Source organism: Camelina sativa, chromosome 1 (genome assembly GCF_000633955.1).
Source record: "Camelina sativa cultivar DH55 chromosome 1, Cs, whole genome shotgun sequence".
NCBI classification, from domain to species: domain Eukaryota; kingdom Viridiplantae; phylum Streptophyta; class Magnoliopsida; order Brassicales; family Brassicaceae; genus Camelina; species Camelina sativa.
In genome coordinates, this window is record NC_025685.1 from 21575259 (window position 1) to 21588113 (window position 12855).

Genomic DNA, 12855 nt, shown 5'->3' on the forward strand with positions numbered 1-12855 from the left:
GCTGAAGTTACAAAAGCGGGATACAAGCATCGTCCCTTGCTCAAAAAAATAAAAACAAGGAAGGAGCAGACAAAGTCATAATTTGAGTAGGAGTCTAGTCATATTGTAGCCAAATAAGGAGAAGGTCTTTGAAGTTTCGCCTTTCTTGCTTTGCCAAGATGGCGTCACGGATTTGTCGGTCAAGTCGTTTGAGCAGAAGAGGGCCTTCCATGGATATGTTATTGTGATAGCGGTTGTTGCGCTCTGTCCAGATAGCATAAAGAGTTGCTTGGGCAGCTAATCGGCGCAGACTCTTTGGTGCAGTGTTGTCTTTCAGATCCAACCATGCTGAGAAGGCATCCCATGTGTGGAAAGAGAATGACCTGTATCCTAGGCGACGAGTGACTGCAGACCACAGATCCTCACTGAGCTTACATCGCAGGAACAAGTGTTCTCGGGTCTCAGGGAGAAGCCCACATATGCAACAACTGGGATCAACTTGTAGTCCCCAGCGAATCAGGCGCGTCCTTATGGGGAGTCTGTCTTGATGCATCAGCCAAAACAGGAAAGCATGACGAGGGATTGCTCCCTTGAACCAAACCTGAGCAGTCCAAATAGGTGCGTTTGCACGTGGCCTCAAAACCTCCCAGGTCTTGGAGGTGGAGAAGTTCACCAATTCCTCTGTCCCAATCCGCCAAGAGTATGAGTCTAAGATCGCCGCAGGGAGAGGGGTGGTAATCGATGTGAGGTAGATATGGAGGGATTCTGCTTGCGGTGATCTGGCTGGTCTGAGGTTCCACCCTGTTTCAGTGGTTGCAGAAGCGACTGATCCGTGTAAAGAAATACCAGTTTGGGCTGGTCCAGAGTCTCCCATGAAATCAATTAAAGGACCAAAAGGAGTCCAATGATCGTACCAAAAGTTTAGGTGACAGCCATTCCCCAAATGTGCTTTCATAAATTGAGAAGTGATATGTCGAAGCTTAAGCATAGATTTCAGGGTCCCGGAACTCTGCTTTTTGATGTCAAGCTTCCAAAAACATCCATCTTTTATTTTGTTGTTTTTCAGCCAGAGAGCCCATAGGGAGTCCCTTGCAGCCAACAACCGCCATGTAAGCTTGAGTATCAATGTTTTGTTCAAGTGGGAAAGGCATCTGAAACCTAGACCACCTTCAGCTTTGGGGAGACAAAGATCTCGCCATACCATTTTTGCTATGCCTTTCTTGGTTACATCACCACTCCAGAGGAAATTGGCGCAGAGAGTTTCAATTTTCTTGATGCAGCCTTTGGCAGAATAAAAGCTGACATCCAGAAATTTAAATGTTTAATTTGTTAAAATCCTATGCCCTTCCAGGGAGTTAGTTAAATTCTAGTTCGTGTTTATGCATGATTGCATGATTTGCATCTATATACTGTATGTAACCATTCATGCACATATTCGTTTTACAAAATCTCATAAAATACATCTATTACCTTAGTCATTTATGTTTTTAAAAGAAACTCGCAATCACGTACGTAGTTAGAACTAAGAAGACGAGAGTCGTATATAACAAAGCAGAAATTCACCAAAACAAAATAATCTCACAAACACATCCTCGTTAACGATATATTTTTTTTTTTTTGAATTGAATGTTAAATTTATTCAAACTCAAAGACTGTTGTACATTCGCTGTAGACATGCTTTAGAAATGTGTGTTGAAATAAAATTAGACAAGAGTAGTGTTGAAAAAACTAGACGATTTGTGAAGGTGTCTCATTATGCCTCGTTAACGATATTTACTTAAGCCCATTAACACGTTACACATTAAGAGAAAACATTTTTAATTTTCAATTGAGAGTTCTCCAGAGATCCGGTTTTGTATTTCATGATTTTTTTTTTATATGGTTCTAAGATTTTTTTGCGGTTGAAGTTTTTTTTTCCCCTCGAATTCGAACCTCCTCTAATTTTTGATTAAGCATTTTAATATTAAATCTGCGTTAATTAAGAATTAATTTGCAAGTAAAAGAAGAAAGCCATCTCTTTGTCTTTGGAACTTCAACTGTTTTAAGAATTACGTTGGTTGCAAAGAAGCTTTTTTTTTTTCAAAAAAAATTTAGTTCTTTGGAAAGTTTTTATTTTTTTTATTTTGTGTGTTTTCCTCAAATTCAAAAGAGAGGGACGAAAACACTCGGATTCCTACGTGGGAACATTTCCTTTCATCGTCCCATGCTGCCTAAACAGACACGATCATGCATGAAAACTGCGTTAGACGTCCTTAATTAAGGCTTTGTCAATATTCAATTATAGGTCTGTAGTTGAAGTCTCAATGATTAACATGAGACAAGATAGATTTCGTGTTATTGGAAAATGTTAGCTAGTTTAGATCCATATATACATTGCTCACACTAATGTTTACACTCAAGGCCAAGGTGATAGAGAGCAACATTCTACCTTTGGTTCGTCCGACATCTGAGTTCCACAACTATATTCTATTCGAATCCGGGTCACATGGTGTAAGCATATTTACTACAATCTTAATGATAACTTGACAAGTTCACTAAGTGATGTGAAATATAATTAGTGTTTTTAGAAATCGAACTGAAAAGTGATCACTGGATTTTCCGAATCAAATTGCATTTATAGTAAATTACCAGATTCATAGCTTTTATTTTTAAAATAATAGTAAGGAAAAATTTACATATTGAATTATACTTCTTCAATCAATATGATTTTTTTTATTTGATTTATGCCAGCTTAAAAAAAAAGCACTCTCAATTATATCTCTGAACGATAGAATATATATATATATATATAAAGTGCATTTTCCTCACTTCTGGTGTTGTCTCCTCAGCATACACCATTCTTTAAAGTAAGCCCATATTTTCAAAATAAGCCCATATTTTACATTACCCACTAAGCAGTTACTATTTATTTCTATCACATTTCTGTAAAAGCCCAATTCATTATCCACTAAACCATGTTTTTTTGACCGGCGGAATAAAACTCCTTTCCACGATACTCCCCAGCGCCGTCGTCCGTTGTGGACCTGAAGTGTCTTTGCCCTTCTCATTCTTTCATCCTGGTTCACCTAATGGTGATCTTTGAAATAAATGTTCTCCACTCCTCCACACCCTTTCGCTGTCTCCCTCTCTTCCATCTCAATTGTAACATTTTTTTCTATTACTGTAATTCATCCCGTTCAATGCTCGCTCTTTTAATTCAAGACCCACTACTCTATCTTTAATTGGTGTAAGTCCTATATAATGTCTTCTCCTCTAATTTCATGCTTCATATATATTTTTCTTTGTCTTTTTGATTTCTTCACTAAAATGGATTCCCCTGTCGTTTCATTCGAAAATCTCAAAGTTGGGCACCTTCACCAACAGATCGTTGGAAGAATGCTTCGTCACTGGACTGCTTGCAATGTCAAAAAAAGAGGCCAACTCATGGGCGTCGACTTCCTACTCATTGATGAGAAGTAGATTTACTCATTAGACAAAGTCAAGTCGAGCCAATCAGGGTTTGGATCTGTGGGTTTGGGTTATAGTGTTTGACCCATGTGGTTTTGGTTTGGTCTGAGTATTGCAGGATAAACACGACACATAGAGCTAGGGATTTGGAGTCTGGAGATAGTACCGATCATGAAGAAGAAGAAGACAGTGACAACTCAACAACTTACAGGTTTGATTGACTAATCTCAATTTCATGAATTTATGAAGACGAAATTGATGTTTTTTTTGTCGTTTATGTGATTGAATTTGCCATTGGGATGATGGGTTTGTAATCAGTTTTGCTAAAAGATGTGAGTCTAGAAACACTGTGGTATCATTCGTATGGTGGATCATTGGATTTTAGTGGGTTGTTGAAGGCGGTGATAAGCTTTTAGGAGAAGCTCCTAATCTTTACTGGTATCAGATTCTCTCCTATCTCCAAGCTCATTCAAATACAAGAATTAATGTTTCTTTGTGTTCCAAATCTTACGAGTGTTTGCAGGTTTTCGGTGACTTTTTTGGCAATTGACGTCTTCTTTGCCATTTTCTGTATTGTTTTGGCTTGCCTTGTTGGAATAGCTCTCTGCTGCTGTCTTCCTTGCATCATCGCTCTTCTCTACGCCGTTGCAGGAACGGTATGAGCATGAACATGGATAGACTCTCATCAATTTTGTTGACTTTAAGNTGGAGGTGGTGATAAGCTTTTAGGAGAAGCTCCTAATCTTTACTGGTATATCAGATTCTCTCCTAATCTCTAAGCTCATTCAATTTACAAGAATTATTGTTTCAGTGTGATCCAAATCTTTCCGGGCTTTTGCAGGTTGTCGGTGACTTTTCTGGCGATTGACGTCTTCTTCGCCATTTTCTGTATTGTTTTGGCTTGCCTTGTTGGGATAGCTCTCTGCTGCTGTCTTCCCTGCATCATCGCTCTTCTCTACGCCGTTGCAGGAACGGTATGAACATGAACATGGATAGCCTCTCATCAATCTTTGTTGACTTTAAAGACTTACAAACGCCTTTTCTTGTGGCTTATACAGGAAGGAGTATCAGAGGCTGAGCTCGGTGTTCTTCCCCTTTACAAATTTAAGGCTTTCCATACCAACGAGAAGAACATTGCCGGACCTGGCAAAATGGTTCCTATACCGACCAAAGGACTATGCTTAGCAACTGAAAGAACGCTGCTTGCTGAGGATGCGGTAAAACCAACCTTCTATGACAACAATTAACTCTGCTTTATGAAGTTCCAAATGTTTCTTCTAATTGATTTTCTTAACAGGACTGTTGCATATGTCTACGAGGATGGTGCAGAGATTCATGCTGTTCCTTGTAACCACCATTTTCATTCGACCTGTATTGTGAAATGGCTTAAGATGAGAGCAACATACCCTCTCTGCAAATACAACATCCTTAAAGGAACGACTGACTAATCTTTAAGACAAACCCCAACTAAGAAGAGAGAGTAATATTCTGCACATATGGATACATATTCCATTTCCTCAATTAAAATTATTCTGTATATATTTATATATAACTATCAAAATCATGTATCTTATTAAAATCATCCATTTTTAAATGTTTTTTTAAACATTGACAAAAAAACTACTTCAACAGTTTACAAAATACATATGAAAATATTAAATAACAATTCAACCACAAAATGACAAATAATAATAAATTAATCACAACTAACAAATACAGCAAAACAACAACTTTAACTACACAATGTTAACTTGTAATGATAATTTTTTTAAAAAAACATTAAAAACACACAAGATGATCTCAATTTTTTAAAAATAAACAGCATACTAAACTATACTTAATGCAAAACATATTTGTATAAAAAATATTCAATAAAAAAATATAAGCAACCAAAATCAAATACAAAAACAAATGTAAATATGAATTTACGTAACCAAAAAAATAATATACACAACAAAACCCGGAATACACCTTAATCAAACTTACGCGCGGGGTCAATTGCTAGTTAATAAAATATAGAGACGTATGTAACAAAAACTAATCACAACATAATAATAATATCTCATTAATGGGGTAATATTTTTAAATTCCTAATAGGTTCTATGTTGATGGGAAGCCAATTAGAGAATCCAAGAATTTGGAAGCAAAGGGTGTGGCTTATCCAAAGAGCCAACCGTTTGCCAAAAAAAAAAAACGCAATCCAAAGAGCCAACCCATGAGAATGTATGGTAGTCTATGGAACGCAGACGATTGGGCCACAAGGGGAAGCCTGATCAAGACAAACTGGTCACATGGACCATTCGTAGCCTCTTTGATGAACTACAACTCCAAGAGTGCTTGTGGCTGGTCCACTGGTAATGGAACCACAACCACTACAATATCCAAAGAGTGATGAAAGATGGAAGAAGGTGTGTTAGTAGAATTTATATTGGTTTAATGTATAGGAGACTGAAGATATGAATGTGTGTGCACCAATAAGTATTTAGATAATCTCATTTCATATGAAAGTAGGGGATTGGTTAGTTTAATGGTTCTGTTTCTTTATTAAAAAATTAGTTTAGTGGTTAAAGTCCTAAATCATAGCCAGCAATCATATGTTTTTGGTAGTTGCGGTCATCAATTTCTAATCATTTTTTCAGCATCTTCTTGGGAGAAAAACCATCATCTAATTATGCGGCTCTAATAAACGTGGATTCAAAAACGTTTATGGTATAAAAATAGGTGTCTAATAATAATCATCATCTTGTCTTTCCCATGGAACCTCAACTATCATGATATACTAAACATACATTAAACTAACCATCATCTCTCACATTTTCACCATGATGAGAAGATTTTACCAATGGGATTGTTTCTCCATTTTGAGATGATTGGCGTATGTGACCGACAATCAAATGTTTTTGTATTCTTGTCAATTTTTTTTAGTAATTCTGGTCATCAATTCTAATCATTTTTAGCATTTTGGAAAGAAGTGCCTCCAACAATTGTGGATTCATACACATTGTCTTAGCATGAGATCATCTTGTAGATATTTTGCACACACAAATAAAAAAAATCTTGCAAAAAATTCTTGATTAGTTGACGTTAGTCACTTTACTCTTGAAGATGTTTTCCGAAATAGATTAATAAAGCAAAAGTTTCTCGAATATATCAAGAAAGATTAAATAAATTGATTTGATTCATCTAACAAATAAAAATACTCACAACCTATAATCAATATATAAGACTAATTATAACATGAGAAGTAACTGGGTTAAAAGATTTAGAATCATGATTTTTTTTTAGAAATACTATTTTCTAACTACCTTTCTCAAAAATATCCAATTTTCTGTCGATTTTAAATTTTATCTTTTTCAGATTTTTAACGACAGCTTACCCTTGGAAAAATACTTAACATAAAATCAAATTTTTTCTATTTCCTGCCAAAAATCGTCTCATTATTCTTATGCCACAAAATCTAATTTTCAATTTTTTCCCCAAAAAAATTGTGGATGTCGGATTCCCACTCTCAAGTATTTGTCGTGAGTTCAAATTCTCAAAATAAAAAATACAATAACATTTTTTCGTTCTTTGGGCATGAGTAGTTTTTTTTTTAACTGATTCATTTCTTAAAACTAATTCCACTAACCATTTTTTTGTCAACAATTCCACTCAGTTTAAAGTATATTTAATTTTGTTTTAGTGTTGTTACTTATTAGATACTAGTATGTCTTCCGTGCTACGTACGGATACCGTTTTCTTTTCATAAAATATAAAATTTTACAAAACTAAAATGTAATTTTGACTGAATTTATAAATTAATGACAAAGTTTAAGGTCCAAATTCTTATAAGAGAATATTAGGAAGAGTTACAAATATTTTTCTATAACTATATAAAGGTTTTGCATTGTTCACATTTCTAGTTTGATTTTTCATTTTAAGTTTGGAAGTTACAAAAGAAAAGTAAGAGAAGATTTAGTGTACGTAATAGATCGTATTATTCACAGGTTTCAAACATTAAATATTTAAAATGTGTTTTTGTTTGAATTGAACAGTAGATAAAAAAACTTAGCTCATGGATAATGGATTACGTCATTAACATGATGAACACATAACGCATTCGACATGCGTGCTTTCCAGAATGAACATTTTGCTTCGTTATGACTTGTGAGATAATCAGAGAGGGTTGATTTCCTTCACATCACATTTTCTCTGGGACTGTTTCTTAAGTAAAGAAAAGAGCATGTTCCTTGGCTTTGCTTTCTCATCAGAGTAGTGCATCTTTTCCGGTGATAGATACTTTTGGTGTTGTCTTCAAGTGTTATGCACTGCACCCAAAAAAGAGACAGAAAATCTTATCTTCCCCAAACTTTTAGGGAAAAGAGTAAGAGTTGTTAGAGTTGAATAACACTTGCAAAAGGATGAAACAGAAAGAAGCAAAAGATATATAAATTATGGATACCGTAAACATATGAAGAACTATGGTTTCTGTCAATTTTTGTCCTACATTTTGTCTTGGCAACCTGCAAAAGGAAGTAGATAGGAAGATTCTTATCTTAGAACCAAAAAGCAAAATGAAGTAAAAACTGTTGCTCCACTGTCCATTACCCAAGGACTTGCCCCAGACGCATTTCCCATGACCAAGTTCGCTCGTGGTTGCCAGGGACGAAACTGTTGTGTCATGTTGTTGTTGTTGTAGCCGCCGAGGTGTGGTTGAAGTTGCTTGCAACGCTTAGCATTGTGACCATATGCACCACAGAGTTGACAACGGCCTTGGTACCCTCTTGACATTCGATTATCTTGTTTCGGATTGGGATATTGGGGCGAGTTGTTGTTCTGCCAAGTCTGATGAGAGCGCTGATTCTGCTTACCTTGGTATTGGCGAGACTGAGAAGTAGCAACATTCGCAGAGATCGGTGCTGACATGGGGAGGGAGGAAGAGGTAGCCATTAGCAGTGCCGACTTGAGCATTATAGAGACCCGGGGCAAAAAACAGAACAGAACATCTATTACACATAAAAAAAAGTTGTTCACAAAAGGATAGCAAAAAATAAAAGAACGTTTACAAAAAGAAAGCAACAACAATGTCATTTTGCAATTTTTCCTCTAACAGATGTAAATAAACAGTCACACAAAAAAAGATAAATTTCCAGTGTGCTCTCATTTCCTTGCTTTTCTTGTAACTTTGTGCTCTCCTCTGCTTCTAGCTGGCCTTGTAAGCTTGTTTTATCCTTTCCATCTCCATATATGTAAACTTTCACATCCTTTCACACTTGAAAAAAAAAACAGAAGCCAATACTCATTCTTGAAAGATATAAAGGATCACAAAATCCTATTTTTACGAGTTTTAGTCGATGCAAAATCATGAATAATAGTTTCAGTATCAATTCTCTCCAATATGTTCTTTTCGATGCACAAAATAGCTAAACCATTCAACTTTTCTTGAGACATTGAAGATCTTAGATAATTTTTCAATAATTTTAGTTTCAACAAACTCAAGAATTTCAGTAGGTTCCATTGACACATCAGGTAAAGTCGTTTGAAGCACTCTCAATTCTGAAAAAAGATCATCTGAATCAACATCCGACGAGTTACCATGAGAAAAAGTTTTGCATAAGTTACAGCAATGCTCTTGTAAATCACTATCATGTAATGTCTTTAACTTTTTCGAATCAAATAAGAAACCAAAAACACTTTCAAAAGTTTTCATTTGATCAAATCTGGTCTTCACCGAAGTGATTGCCATGTCCACCACAACCAAAAAGTAATTGACTCTAAATGCATCTTCACTAGATTGTATTTCCTCATCCAAACCAATTTCATCAAACTGTTTTTTTCTGAAAACACGACGCTTCTGTGGAAATATAGGATCTACATCCATATCACGAGCAATAGTTTGAGCTATACTCAAACTAGAACTAAACCCTTCATGTCTATACTTCTCAAAAAACAAACACACACCTTGCAATTGTTTTAAAGCATTATCAATGCAAAATGGTTTAGACTATAAATTCTTACTCAATGAGTTAATGGCAAACAAAATATCATACCAAATAACAATGCCAAGGATAAATTCAAAATTATCAAATGCCATGATCAAACTTTCAGCATCACTCTTTGTCATAGCATCATCACAAGACTCATATAATTCCAATAAAGCTGATCTTACTTGTGGAGCTTGGAACCTAATAGCTTTGACACTTTTAATTCGACTCTCCCAACGTGTGTTACACAAAGATTTTACAGTAAAGCAAGGAACATGATCAAGCAAAATTTTCCATCTCTTAGAAGAACTAGAAAATAATGCATATATGCGTTGCACAATTCCAAAGAAAGAAATAGCTTTTACACATGAATGAGCCATATCACTAACCACAAGATTCAGACTATGACAAGCACACGGCATATACAAAGCTTTTGGATTTACATCAAGTAATCGCTTTTGAACACCTTGATGTTTTCCTTTCATGTTAGAACCATTATCATAACCTTGACCTCTAATATTCTCAAACTCAAGAGTAAGAGACTTTAAAGCATCTAGTAACTTATCAAAGAGACCTAAACCAGTGGTGTCATCCACCTTTAGAAACTCTAAGAAGTACTCTTCTACACTTGCTTTTCTGTTTGATATTTTCACACATCGAATTATCAAAGTCATTTGCTCTTGATGGCTCACATCCGGTGTGCAATCAAGAATGACAGAAAAGTACCTAGACTCTTTAATGGTTTTAACGATGGAAAGCTGAACATTATGAGCCAAAAGAGAGATAAACTCATTTTGAATATTATGACCAAGATAATGACAATGAATTTCATGACTATGAATGCGTCTAATATGATCTTGGATTATCAAATCAAATTCTGCAATCATTTCAATAGCACCTAAGAAATTACCATTGTTATCTTGGTAAAGTTTTTCATTTTTTCCACGAAAAGCTAGATTTCTTTTAGCAAGAAATTTTACAACAGCAATTATTCTAGCTAAGACAAACCTCCAACGTTCTTTCTCTTTAGCAATTTCTTTCTGTAGTGGTTTATCAATTGTGAGATTCTTCTCAAATCTAACTTTCAGCTCTTTCCAAGTTTTCATGTTATTCATATGCTCTACACTTTTCTCATGATCTTTAAGTCTCTCACTAAGATGCTTCCAGTCATTATAACCATCATTAGCTAAAGCAAGCATATTTGAACAATTTCTAGATTTAAACAATTTGCAACAAAAGCAATAAACCTTGTTCACATGTGTGGAGTAAACCAACCAATTTCTGTCACTAGTTTCCCCATTACGCAGCTTCCTAGAATAATAATTATATGAGAAACGCCTCTTGTTTGCATCTAAAGGAAACACAAGACTCAATTCTCTTTGAGGTCCTTTTTCAACTAACACATCTCTCATTTTATTATCAAGGTTTTCCCAATACCTTGGATCAAAAATATCAACACGAGAATTTGGGGTTTCACAAACATTTAAACTTTCAACATTAGATGCATTATCATGCTCACTCAAGTGACTACTATCATCGGGATTATTTATACCACCACCACCAGATTCTGAATTTTCATTAGCACCACCAGATTCTGAATTTTCATTAGCACTTGCTCTTGTCACAAATTTATCTAAAGAACCTCTTAGTGATTGAACAAACAATTCATCTTGTTTTCTTTTTTTTCTTTTCTGACATCCCGGTTTCTGTCCTGGCATGATGCAATCTTAACTAGATGCAAAGAAAAAAGAAGAATAGCACCTGGATTTTGGGGCTGGGCTATTGGGGAATGAATCTGATTATATGAATGCTAGAAGAACAAATGAACAAATATAAACCTGAAAAAAACAGTTGTTAGTGATTAGCGAGTTCCAATTTTAGAAATTAGAATACAAAATACTAGTTTAGAAAAAAGCAGAGCAAGAATCAAATAGAACACTACTCAAAAACTTGTTGTCTGCTGCTTAACGGCTAGTCGGCTATGGAGATCGCTTGTTGGAAAAAAGAGACTTGTGTGTTGTGGTCATGTGAATGGGGTGGGAAGATGAAAAGCTTCGTACGTAAACATAAAAGACAAAGATCACCGATTCCTTATTTCCACCAATCACCGTAAATCCTATAAATAACAAAACCAATTTGGCCCAATAATTTAATTTTGATTTTGGCCCATTAACTCATCAAACTTGGATTCCCTCAAACATGTTTTTTTTTTTCGTCAGCTTATACTTAAAAAAAAAAAAACTTGATATATATAAAGAACTGAAATTTTTTTTGTTCCCCCTAATTTGGTGGACCCGGGCAGTCGCACCGGTTGTCCCCCATTTAAGCCGGCACTGGCCATTAGTTTAGCTTCCTTGTTAAGCAGTTTCTCAAGAATCTCAGTGACGGACGGAGGAGTATCCCGGCTTTCCATTTGATCAATGACAAATTTATACTCCTCCGGGAGCCCATCAAGAATGAACTCAATTTGAGCCTCTGGTTCAATCGGTTTGCCAAGAAGGGCAAGTTGATCGAAGCGAGTAGTTAACCCTTGAAGATAATCATCAATGGACTTGTCGCCTTTTGTGTAGTGCTTCAGCTGGATCCGGAGTTGTTGGACATGGCCCCATCTAGGATTAGCATAGGTGGCAGAGATCTTCTTCCACATCTCAGCGGAGGTTGTAGTCTTGGAGACTACAGATTGGATCGAAGAAGACAAGGTGCCAAGAATACCACTATAAATAAGTTTATCTTGACGACGCCATTTGCCGTATGCAGGATTTGGCGTGACCTGGGCACCGGTGGTGATGGTTTGATCTGGCGGAACTGTCGAACCATCAATGTAGCCTACAAGATCGTAGCCATCCAGAAGAGAGTGAACCTGAAGACTCCAGGTCATGTAGTTGGCAGTGGTGAGTTTGGTAATGTTCATCATGTTGATGTTGAGAAGAGAAGAGGTGGTGTCAACAGTTTCTGCGGCAGCCATGGTGAGAAAAACAGAGAGGAAGAAAGGAGAGGGAGATCTGAGAAAAAAAAAAAAAAACTCTAGGCTCTTGATACCATGTTACACGAATGTCTTGTATATTATTACAAAGAATACAATACATATTTATACATGTGCAGAGTAGGAACTTCTATTATGTTCCTAATATGTTAGCAATCAAATATTGAGTAATAAAGGAGAATCCTTTTCATATCTCTTACAGATATAAACTGTTTCACGGATATTTTGAGTTTCAAATCAAGAGAGTAGAGTGTGGCTATTACATTGCCTCTCGATTGTATCTATAGGCTTTGGTTGCATCGAAAGAGAATATTGATCAGTGATGGCGGTGGGAGGAGAAAAGATGAACTCGAGTATCGTATGTGGAATAGAATCGCGACATCTAACCTTGAAGAACTCTTTTGCGTAAGGAAGCGAAAGAGAAAAGACAGAATAAACAATTTGGAAACCAACAATCAAAACCTTCGGAGGGAGAAGAAGATA

At 35.9% G+C, this 12855-nt stretch overlaps 1 pseudogene; it reads left to right on the plus strand.

The window, feature by feature from the left end:
* Positions 3286 to 4874, plus strand: LOC104710468 (annotated as a pseudogene).